At 30.3% G+C, this 11564-nt stretch overlaps 1 long non-coding RNA gene across 1 annotated transcript; it reads left to right on the top strand.

Moving 5' to 3' along the window:
- Positions 1–7458: 7458 nt before the first annotated feature.
- Positions 7459–10739, top strand: LOC115712423 (uncharacterized). The gene is made up of 2 exons (XR_009687296.1): positions 7459–9080; positions 9435–10739. It is a non-coding gene; the product is annotated as an uncharacterized LOC115712423 (long non-coding RNA).
- Positions 10740–11564: the final 825 nt, after the last annotated feature.

The raw sequence follows: 11564 nt of genomic DNA on the forward strand, positions 1-11564 counted from the left end.
CTACTGTTGGAATTATTTTACCAGGATCTATTTACTATCATGTATGTTAGATTAACAACCTAATATGAATTCTAAAACAATGAAAATAAACACATATAAAGTTAGAAAACCTTACAGTGGGTGCAGCGGAATATTATGACTTCTTCCGTTCAGATCTATAGCCCTTGATTCCTTTCTGTAGCAGAGCATCACCAAGATCTGAACCCGGATCTTCTTTTCTCCTTCTTTGATGCAGAATTTCCATAGTCTTACATACTATGATTGAGGTACCACTTGATGTGTGTGGGCACTACTCATCTCACAAGGATTTCAAAAATTTTCTCTCTTTTTCTCTCTTAATTTCGTGGGTTTTTTGCATGAAGAGAAGAGAACAAGGGCTGCTATATATAGGGAAAAGGGAGAGCACAACTTTCCAAATAAGCAGTTTCCTCTTTTACTGTGTAATTGATTAATTGCCTTATTTAGTGTGATCCACAACTTTTCTATTATTGCTAGGCTTTGATTAGCAATTACATGACAATTAAAATTTAAAATAATAATTGGGAAACACACAAAGAGGTGGCAGGCCATAGGGTGAAATGGGCCTCACTTGGATTTTGCAGTTTCCTCAATTTTATTTCTATTTCTCCAAAAATGACATTTTTCCAATACTAATCATTTAAATGCCAAAACTAATTATTTAATAACTAAAATAGATTATTAAATAATATTTTCATTTAAAATAATTATTAATTAGACACACAAAGTCTCTTAATTAATAATTAAACTTAGAAACCCTTTTATTTACGATTTCATCCTCACTAAGTGAGAATTCATAAAGTAGACATAGTCTAACTTTTAGAATTATAATTGATTAATTAAAATCAATTAACTGAGTCTTACAAGCAGGATGGTCTCAACTAGTATGGGGACCATGGGTCTATATAACCGAGCTTCCAATAAGTTGAACCGAATTTACCAAGTAAATTCCCTAACTTATTAATTCCTCATTGAATCCACACTTAGAACTTGGAATTGCACTCTCAGTCATATAGAACGCTCTATATGTTCCATGATATAGACACGTCATTAGTTATCCATTGTTATAACCCTAATGTGATCAATGATCCTTTATATAGATGATTTACACTGAAAAGGCACTACTGTTACCGCTACACCTTCAATGTATTTTATCCTTAAAACACTTAACCCTGTATAAATGATATTTCAGCTAAGTGAAATGAGATCTCCACAATTTATCTTCATTTGGTTAAGCTCAAAGGAAATCATTCTTTACTTTCTATTTACCAAATAGAAGCTATAGATTCCATATTTATGTTAGCACTCGCACTCAATTGCATTACCATGTTCCCAAAATGTACGTATCACCCTGACCGAAAAGTAGGCTTAACTAACAAATCAAAGAACACGAGTAACACTCTTGAGATTGAACCTAACCATATCAGGATGAAGATCATTTGATCTAGGATCAACAGGTGATATTAAATTGAATAGATATTACGGTAAATTTTAATATATCTAATCAAAGTTCAATATCGGTCCCTTCCGATGTATACTCCATACATCCGATACTGGTAAACTTTGCCAATGTCTTGCAAAGGACATAACACTTTTCCAATGTGTAAGAATACATATCGTTGATTATACCATGTCAGTCTAAATCCAGTGTTTTGACAAATCAGGAAATAAACTTTTGAACATATAATTAAGATTATATTCCACTGTGCTGACAACACTATAATCTTAACAAATTCATATGTTCTGGACTTAAAAAGAATTTATAGATTATATACATATAATCATGAAATAAATCATGTGAACCATGCAACATAAAATGTTATTTTTGATCTTTATTAATAAGTAAATCTGAGTATATTGAAATGAGTTTTATTTGGGGCATAAAACCCAACAGCTACTTGCGAGTTAGAGTCTAAGATGTATATGAAGTATCCTCACTTGTTTAATTTTCAACTTGAGGTTGTACTTTAAAATTTCCGGACGAAATTTCTTTAAGCAGGGGAGAATGTAAGGACTCAATTTTGACCGAGTCAAAGAGGATAAATATATATATATATAATATAGTAAAATAAATAAATATATATAATATAAATAACTTTTTTTTACCATCACCATCAGCACTCTCTCTCTCTTTCTCTTTCCCTTTCTCTTTCTTTCTCTTTAAGCTAGTTTGATGATGATATGAAAAATACAATCTAAATTTTCTAACAATTGTTTCTTATAATTTTTTTTTTATGAAATTTACTAATTATTTGTTATTTTTATTGTATCCCAAAGGCTATTATGTTTGTTCTCTTAATCCTATCAATGAGACATTGGATTGCATGACAGAGGTTAAAGAGACTATCTGTAAAGACCGCTTAGTTTAATTTGGAAATTAGCAGTTAATTATGTTTAATTATAGAAAATTATTTATAGATATTTAAATAATTATTTATGCTGTTATTATTGAATTCTGAAATGCATTTTATGTCATTTAGTAATTTTCATAATTTTGCATTTTCGGTGCCCGGTAACATGGAACTCGGTGTTTGGCTCAGTAAAATCACAACTTAGTATGTTAGTATTTTGGGACGGTTATTTAGACATTGGGAATATCGGGATTGGTCGGGAATTTAGAATTTCCCAAAATACCCCCTTTAGTGCTCTTTATGCTATTTTAGTGTGAAGGGGCAAAATGGTCATTTTGTCCCATTTATGTTTTGTCCTCTTGTGGACTTAGTGTTGTAAAAATAATTAGTTTATTATGTTATTTGTTGGCTGAAGTAAATGTTATTACATGCAATTTCTCTCATTTTATAAAAATTGGAAAGTTCGAAAAAATTAGAAATTTCAAAGGAAAAGCATTTTCTCTCAACTTTCTCTCTCTATTTTTGGCCTCCTTGAGCAGCAAGGATCTTTGAATTTTTCTTGTGAATTCATCTCCTTTTTGGTGTTCTAATCAAGCTAGGTTAGCTCTTAATCTCTCTCTCTTTAAGTTTGTTGAAAATTATGAAAAAAAATGAGTAATGCATGTATGGTTTTGAGTTGATGTTGCTGCTGTGTTTTTGATGTTGTTTCTGAAGTTTAAAGCATGATTAATTGAGTAGATTAGAGCTAGGTTTGATGCATTATTGTAGCTTTGTTTCAAGCTTGGAAGTTTTTACTCAAAAAGATAGTTTTCAAAGAAAAAATGAAGAATCTGTTGTTGTTGCTTTTGTTGATGCTTGCTGTTGGTTTCTGCAGTTTCTATAGGCTTGATTATGTAAATTTATTCAAGGTTTAATGCATGTTAGTTAGATTTAACCAAGTTTGAGTTTTGAACTCAAAGCTTGGAGCTTTAATGGCATTTTTAGTATCTGTGTGTTCTGGGTTGTTTTGATGCTTTGGTATTGCTCTTTGGGGTATTTAGAACAGGTCTGGAAGTTTTGGTATGGTTTGGAATTGATTTGAGAAAAGTATGAATTTTTGAAAGTTTCCTGCGAGGAACCTGAATTCCGGTTGTGCATCCGGAATTCTGGATGGGGTTTAGGAATTTCCAGAACCGGAATTCCGGTTGGGAAATTTTCAGGAACCCTAGATTTTCTCGTTTTTATATTATTTGGGGTATTGCCATGCTTTTTATCGATAGGGAAACTTTTAGTTTCTAGTTTAAGTCCCCGGGAAGTGATTTAGCATATCACTTACTAGTGTTGTGATTGTTATGGTTTAGGAGCCTGTAAACCGCCGCGCAGTTCGTTCCAGTCAGGTTGACCGGCACACTTGAATTCAGAATTGAGGTAAGATTAGTATAACAGTATGCATATGTATTACATGTTTAGCGTGCATGTAGGAAGTCTGTTAGATTACATTAGATATGTATGTTGGCTTCGAACAATCCGACTGTGTCACATCGGTACAGGCTAGAGTATGACTAGCAGCTGGAGTATGACCAGTGTACCGAGTATAGGCTGACACTGTATCACATCGGTACAGGCTAGAGTATGACTAGCTGCTGGAGTATGACCAATGTACCGAGTATAGGCTGATACTAGGGTTGGTGGTTCTGTACTATTTGACGTATCACATCGGCACAGGCTAGAGTATGACTAGTAGCTGGAGTATGACCAGTGTGCCGAGTATAGGCTGATACTGTAACACATCGGTACAGGCTAGAGTATGACTAGCAGCTGGAGTATGACCAGTGTACCGAGTATAGGCTGTTACTTGTCAATAGTACCGTCTTATGAACGTTCGGAACTCAGTATCGTGTGGGACACGGCAGTTAGGGTTATGGTCAGGGGTATGGGCGTCTGATCATAACCCGAAATTTATGTATGTTTATGATTTATGCTTTTCTTACTGAGTCTGTCGACTCACAGTGCTATATTCATGTGTAGGTAAGGGCAAGGCTAAGGCTGAGGAATCGTGAGAGCGAGCCGGTGAAGATTGTACATGTTGGGGCGGTTAGGCCTGGAGCGTACGATCCTTGGGACAACAAGGCTTTTTGTAATTAGTCGCTAGGCGACAAGTATTTTGCTTAGTCAGTAACTTTTGTAAAGTGTTTTGTAATCGGGATCCCGAGTATTTTTGTATAAATATTCTATGAGTTTAATTAAAAAGCAAAAATTTTAATTAATCACGATTTCCATAAACCTCGTTGATTAGCAACGAGCTGCACAGTACGTTTAAAAATTACGTAATACGCCTATGCTAGTTAGGGTGTTACACTATCGACAATGCATATGAGATGTATTTCATAGAACGAAGTAAGAAAAGTATATCTGTGATCAACAAACACCTAACAGGACCGAGATATTATACACTAATGGTATGTCTTAACTTAATATATGTCATGCATAAAATATTTCTTAAGAAATTAACTAGCACTAAGATTTATATGTGTATTACCAAATTTTTATAGTGTCGTAAACAATCAAACGATGTTGAATGTGGATACTATGTTATGAAGATATTGAAGGATGTATTTATAAATGCTCCTAAAATTAAACCTTACTTAGGGAATAAGGTAAAAGTATTACATAACTTGTATACAATATATATGTGTGTTTGTTGAATTTATAATTGCTAATTAAAATTTAATTTTCTACTTGCAGTTGCAGTTCATGTCTAACAAATCATATTCAATCCATGGAAATTAATAAAGTTCGAGAAGAATTAATGTGCTAAAGAGTTCTTATATTTTTTTAAAGGATAATTAACTTTTACATTTTAGTCGTTATTACATTTTTTTTAAAACATAATCAATACGTAATGAGTATATTTTAGTTGTTATATTACTTTAAGAATACACTAATGGATATATTTTAAGTTTCAATGGTTATATTTTTATTGTAACGATTATGGTTACATTTTTTTTAACCATTCGATCACTTTTAAATGGTTGTAATTAATTTAGAAATTAAATAAAAATAAATAATAAATAACTTGTAATCTGATATTATCCTAATAATTTATTTCCTTATAAAATTTTAATTACGATTAATTATATTTTAAAATTAAATTAAGTATAATTATTAATTTATTTTTTGCAATTTATTATTAAATAAGAATTTTTTAGCAATTTTTTTTACACTTAAATTATTTAAATTTTTATAACAGATGTCTTTATAATTTAAAATTATAAACATAAATTTATAATTAAAATTTTATTATACTTTTAATTTTAATTTAAAATTATTGTACTTAATTATTTATTTTTTTTTTATTTAAATATCTAAAAAGTAAAAAATAAAATAGGTTAAAAGGAAAGCATCTAAAATCTTCAAATGCATCTAACTCATATAAGGAAAGCAAAATTGTGCGTGAAATTACTAGTATACTTTTCTATCTGTTTTTGTAGTTTCAAACCTCAAAGGGTAATTCCTTGAATCTATCAAAAGTCACATAAATCATCTCTATCCTGACCACAAATCTCAAATGGTATAGTATTAGTGAACATATACTACTTATGAGGCATCATCTAATTGTAAAAAAATAATTAATTATTTAAAAATTTATTATAAGGAAAGAATTTTAATTTATATAAAAATAACTTTAATTTTTGTAAAAAAAAAAATTATAAATATTATAATTAAATGATTTAACTGTTAAAATATTTATAGTATGAATTTGTATAAATTTTAATTGCTAAAAGAGGTCTTGTTAAATATTTATTTAATTATTTTAAAAAAATTGTTAATTATAATTAATCAATTCTAAAAAAAAAGGGATTTTTTACCTATTCGTAACCTGCTATTACAGGTAAAAAAAAAATGTAACCATGATGGTTATAATAAAAATATCACCATTGAATAGTCACCCTACTTTTAGAATACATTGGATACATTTTTATTGATTTGTATTTTTATAAAACAATGAATATATTTTAGCTATTACACTTTCTTTATTCAATACACTGTACATTTTATTTCTTAGACTTTTTTTCTTAAAAAAAATATGATAAACATTTTAGAAATGTATACATATTATTGATTAATAATAAATTAGTTAATATTAAAATATAATGTAATTTTCTTTAATAAATTAAAATGTGTAATTTAAGAAAAGAGCTTACTTTTAAGGACAATCATTAAGTGACCTTATAATTTTTTGAGGACTAGAGATGCGAATCTTTACAAGAAATTTTAAAGAATCGAAAAGAGTGTCCTTAAAAATAATTTATAATGACTAACATTTATAGTCCTTAATTCTTTGGCTTTAAGGACTTCTCTTTTTAGGAAGGGCAGAAGAGAGTCCTTAAAACTTTTGAAGGGCTTTTAAAATTAGTCTTTAAATTTCCTTTTTCAGTGCTGTTTTCAAAAAATTGTCATATTTTATATTATTAAATTTGTATGTAATATATATATAAATATATATTAATTTTCTCATTATATTTACTAGTATATTGTTACGTGCGATGCACGTATGTTATGTTTTATATTAAGTATTATATTATGAGTTCGAAAGGAAATAAATGAATCAAAAATAAATAATATTTAATTTAGAGAGATTTGAATAATGAATTTAAATTAAACTTTTATGTCCAGTAAAAAAATATTTAATTTTTTAATTATAGTTTGTTAGGGAGATATGTAAGTTAATCGTAAATATTATTTAATTTTTTGGGTTTAATTATTGGGTTTATTTTTTGAAATTTAAATTTAGCCGTGTAAAAAAATTTCAAAAATGGTTGTTAGGGAGATATGTGGGTAAGATATTTTTTTAATTTAAAAAAAGATTGTTTAATTTTTTGGGTTTATTTATTTGTTAACGTTTAACGTTAACAGTGTGTTAAGTTAATCGTGTAAGGCTAAATAAAAAAAAGAATCGTTAAACCAAGAATTGCCGTTAGATAGGCACTTTTAATATATAAAGATATATAAATTTGAGATATATTTATTTAGTAAAATAACTTAACTTTATGGATCTCAGTAATAAAAAATGACTTACCAGGTGAGTGTGAAGGTGTGTGAAAGTACATATCATTTTTTCAGCTATACATATATATCACATGCTAGTCAACTGTCAGTCAATTGTAGTCACGTGGGAAAAGTAGCAGATATGATCATCTTCCACCATATATGCATGATCCTATCCACAAATTTTTTCTTTTTTCTCTTCTATAAATTCTGTTCATTCCCCTCTCTCTCTCTATATATATTATATTTAATCACCTACTAGCTAGGAATGCTTTTATATTTATATTTTTGTTGAGTGGTCGGTACCACTGTGCTCTTAACACTCACTCAAAGAGATCATCAAGGTACTTGTTTTAGTCTATGCTGCTGATCATTTGTTTCTCTTCTTAATTAATAGCCATGTAGATATATTTTTGTATAATAGATGGATTAATATGATTATATGTTCACTACTTTTCAGATCATAGGAAGAGTAAATGCTTTCGTTTTTGTTTAAGAAATGGGTGAGTGGATTCCATGCTTTTCTCAACTAATCAGTCTTTCTGCAGAATATTATTTCTTAGGTTCGTTGTCTGTTCGACCTTGAAAACCCTAATTTTTATATATTCATCTTGAACATTTAAATAATATGTATATATATATTTTTCTGTAAAATTCATGTAAATGAGAAATAACAAGCCCCCATTCAAAATAAAGAACACTACATGAATTATTTTGAAAGACAATAAACTTCGCGAATAATATAATTTCAACGCATTATAAGCACACAATTTCAGCAAGGATGATGATAATTAATTATTAGAAAAATTAAAATTCCAGTCAAATATATTAATAATATAAACTTGGAAACATTACATTAAAAACTAATCAATCTTAATTAATCATTAATTGATGACACAGAACACGGCATGTTGTAAGGATCTTTATTCAGTCAAGCTATAATCCTCAAATTAAACTCTCTCTCTCTCTATATATATACAGGTATATATTTGAATATAATTGTGTTAGAGAGATGACCTCTAATGATGAATTGATATATGAATTGTGTTAGGAGGTTGATGACATTTTGTTATTTTCTTCTTTTTTAACTTGTTAGTGAACTTTTCCCTTATTTTTGTTATTTAGATGCATTATAGTGCTATAATTTTATGTACGCAAACATTTTTATTTTCTTTCTCTACATAGTCGCATGATATCTAAACTCTTCTTAAAATTGTTTATTTATCATCAAAATATACAGTCTAAATGTATATGTCGACGTGCTAGCTAGCTAGTGTAAAAGTTATTTTTTTTTTTCAGAAAAAAAATACAAATAGATATAATGCTTATTTAAGTACCACTACATGTATATTAATAACATCTTAAATAAAATAAACTATATAAATTTATATTATATAATATTTAAATGTTCCTTAAATTTAACCGTTTTAATATATTATTAATTTTCTAAAATATTAAAATTTATATATATTATCTAGTATAAATATGTATCTTTTGTTATCAAATGATTGTAAATTTGTGGTATATGCATCAAAACATTAATATAGAAGGTAGATCTTTCAAGGTCGACCCTACAACGAATCCACGATTTAAGCAAGAGAGACTAATTATTTGACAGAACTTTGCATGGATTTGACACCCAAAGGTTCGCATGATCATATAGATTCCAGCATTTCCGATCAGGTGACTTCTCTCCTCTCTTTCTTTTCACAATAATGTTAGAATTTGTGAATAACATAAATGAGTTGTAAAAAATTAAGATAAAACAGTAAATAAAATACTATGTTTACGTGATTGGAACGTTAATAAACCTTAGTCTATCAGAAAGTTTTAAAATTATAGAGATTTTACAACTCTGTATTGTGTTTACATGAACTATGAAAGGTTGAACCCTTTGCATGAAAAGGTAGTGTCATATTTTTAGGTACATATGTTTAGTGGGTCGGAATGATTTGGATCCCATTAGAGTTTTGTACAATAAAGTTCACTGAAGGGATAAAATATATTATATATTTTTCATTATAATTTGAGTTTTAGGGCCAGGTAGGCGAGGCCCAATTCTAGTGAGAGCTACCTGCCGCACAAAATCGTACTATTGACAGTGACAGGTGAGGCGTGTGCCACCGTTCGGAGAGAGGAATGTCAGAATAGTAGTGTCCACTAAAAAAAGTAATTTGGTTTTTGTTGTGTGTGTGTCCAAGACCTGACAGATCTAGGGGACAAGTCGCTAGATATCATGGGATTGTGTTAGAGATGTCCCACAGAGGCGACCTCCGAGATTGTGAATTGTCCCAAACACTCTTTCATATTATGTTTCTAGATGATCCCTCTCTACTATAAATATGGTATTTTTTGTCAGTTTGCAGCTGATATATATTTTTTTAGTGTCGGTCGTTAAACTGACGTATATACCGTACACGCAAAACACTACATTATTTAGAGTCAATTTCAACTGTCAGTACCAAAAATTAGCGATCGTTGAAAGCCAATGCAAATAGTATAAAAGTCAAATTTTACAGCATCGGTTTTGTACTTATACACAAAAAAATAGTTCAAGATATTCATCTCGAGGTCACACCTAAATCTAAAATAAATACCCAAAATTTAATGTTCACTTTAATTTTACAGATCTAAAATAAAAATATACAAATACTATACAAATACTATACAAATACACATACAAAGAAAATCTAAAATAAATCCAAATACAAAACACAACAGCCATAGTCATGAGGTCGAAACCCAAAACAAAATTGTGGTCATGCTCTTCCTCTTCCTTCCCAACTAAGAAATCTGTACAAAAAAAATGTTTCACCCACAAGAGAGAAAGAAAGAGAGAGCACAAAAAACTTAGAATGGTGACGCAAACATGGTGTCGAGATGAAGGAGAAGGGGAGAGGCCATTCATGGCCCATAATTTGTTCATCACCGAGTGGGTGGCAGAGCTGGTGTCAAGATGAGATAGAGAGAGAGAAGAAGAGGCACACGACTGGACGATTATAGGAGGCGGCGCATCACTGGGATGATTGGAGGAGGCAGTGCACGGTTGGGGTGGTCGATTGTCAAGAGAGAGAGAGAGAGAGAAAGAGGGTGCGGTTGATTGCGTTTTAGGTTTAGGTTTATATCAGTTTATATATGTAGGGTTTTATGTGTCAATCGAGCCTTTAATGAAGTGGGCTCTTTTTCTTTTATTTAATCTGTCGATTTCTAACTAACGTTAGGTTTCCTCTGTTATAAACTGAAGTAAATGTCAATATGTCATTTTTAGACCGACAAAAAATGTTGTCAGTTCCAAACTGACGAAAATTTTTAATATGGTTTATTTTACGTTGGTTTTGAGCATTGACAGACGAAAAAATACACTTTTGTAGTAGTGCATGAGGACATCCTTCTTGGATATAGATGTTGCTTGTCCTTTAAGTGTGAAGTCTCTATGTGAGACTTGTTGTCTAGATTCATCACTAAAGAGTGATGTTAGAACCAGACCAACTCTCCAAATTTTCCTATTCTCAGCAACTAGACTGATGGCTTATATTCTATGGAGTGGGTAATGAGCCCTACATCTGTGATGGGCCTCTGAGATTGTCCCTGTGTCACCAATCCAGAATCACAGATAACATTTACCCTCAAGCCTTTAACTGCTTGGGAGCTACAGAGGTATGTTACCCCAATTCGGATTTGAGATTGTATCCTGGTACATTAACTAAGCTTGCCCTAATTGTATTTTTCTTTGGGATGTTTCGAAAGTTCCTTGGACATTAAATATTTTGTTGGCATTGTCCATGTATCGATTAATTATTAGCGTGTGTTATCCCAAAATTTTTCCACCTGATGTGGCATACAACCTTGCCAATATCATGACAAAGTCATCTTACAAGGTATGGCAATTTGTCAAGCAACAAGCGAAAGGCGTATGTGCCGTGAAGGAGTTGTACCTGTTGGGTTTTGTGCCCTAAATAAAATCCATTTCAATATAATCAGATTTACTAGTTAATAAAGATCAGAAATAACATTTTATGTTGCATGGTTTACATGATTTTCATGATTATATTTAATGTATAAATTCTGTTAAGTCCAGAACATATGTATTTGTTCATGATTATAGTGTTGTCAGCACAGTGGAATATAATCATGTTTATATGTTCCAAAGTTTAATTCCCTGATTTG

The sequence above is a fragment of the Cannabis sativa genome, chromosome 4 (genome assembly GCF_029168945.1).
Source record: "Cannabis sativa cultivar Pink pepper isolate KNU-18-1 chromosome 4, ASM2916894v1, whole genome shotgun sequence".
NCBI classification, from domain to species: domain Eukaryota; kingdom Viridiplantae; phylum Streptophyta; class Magnoliopsida; order Rosales; family Cannabaceae; genus Cannabis; species Cannabis sativa.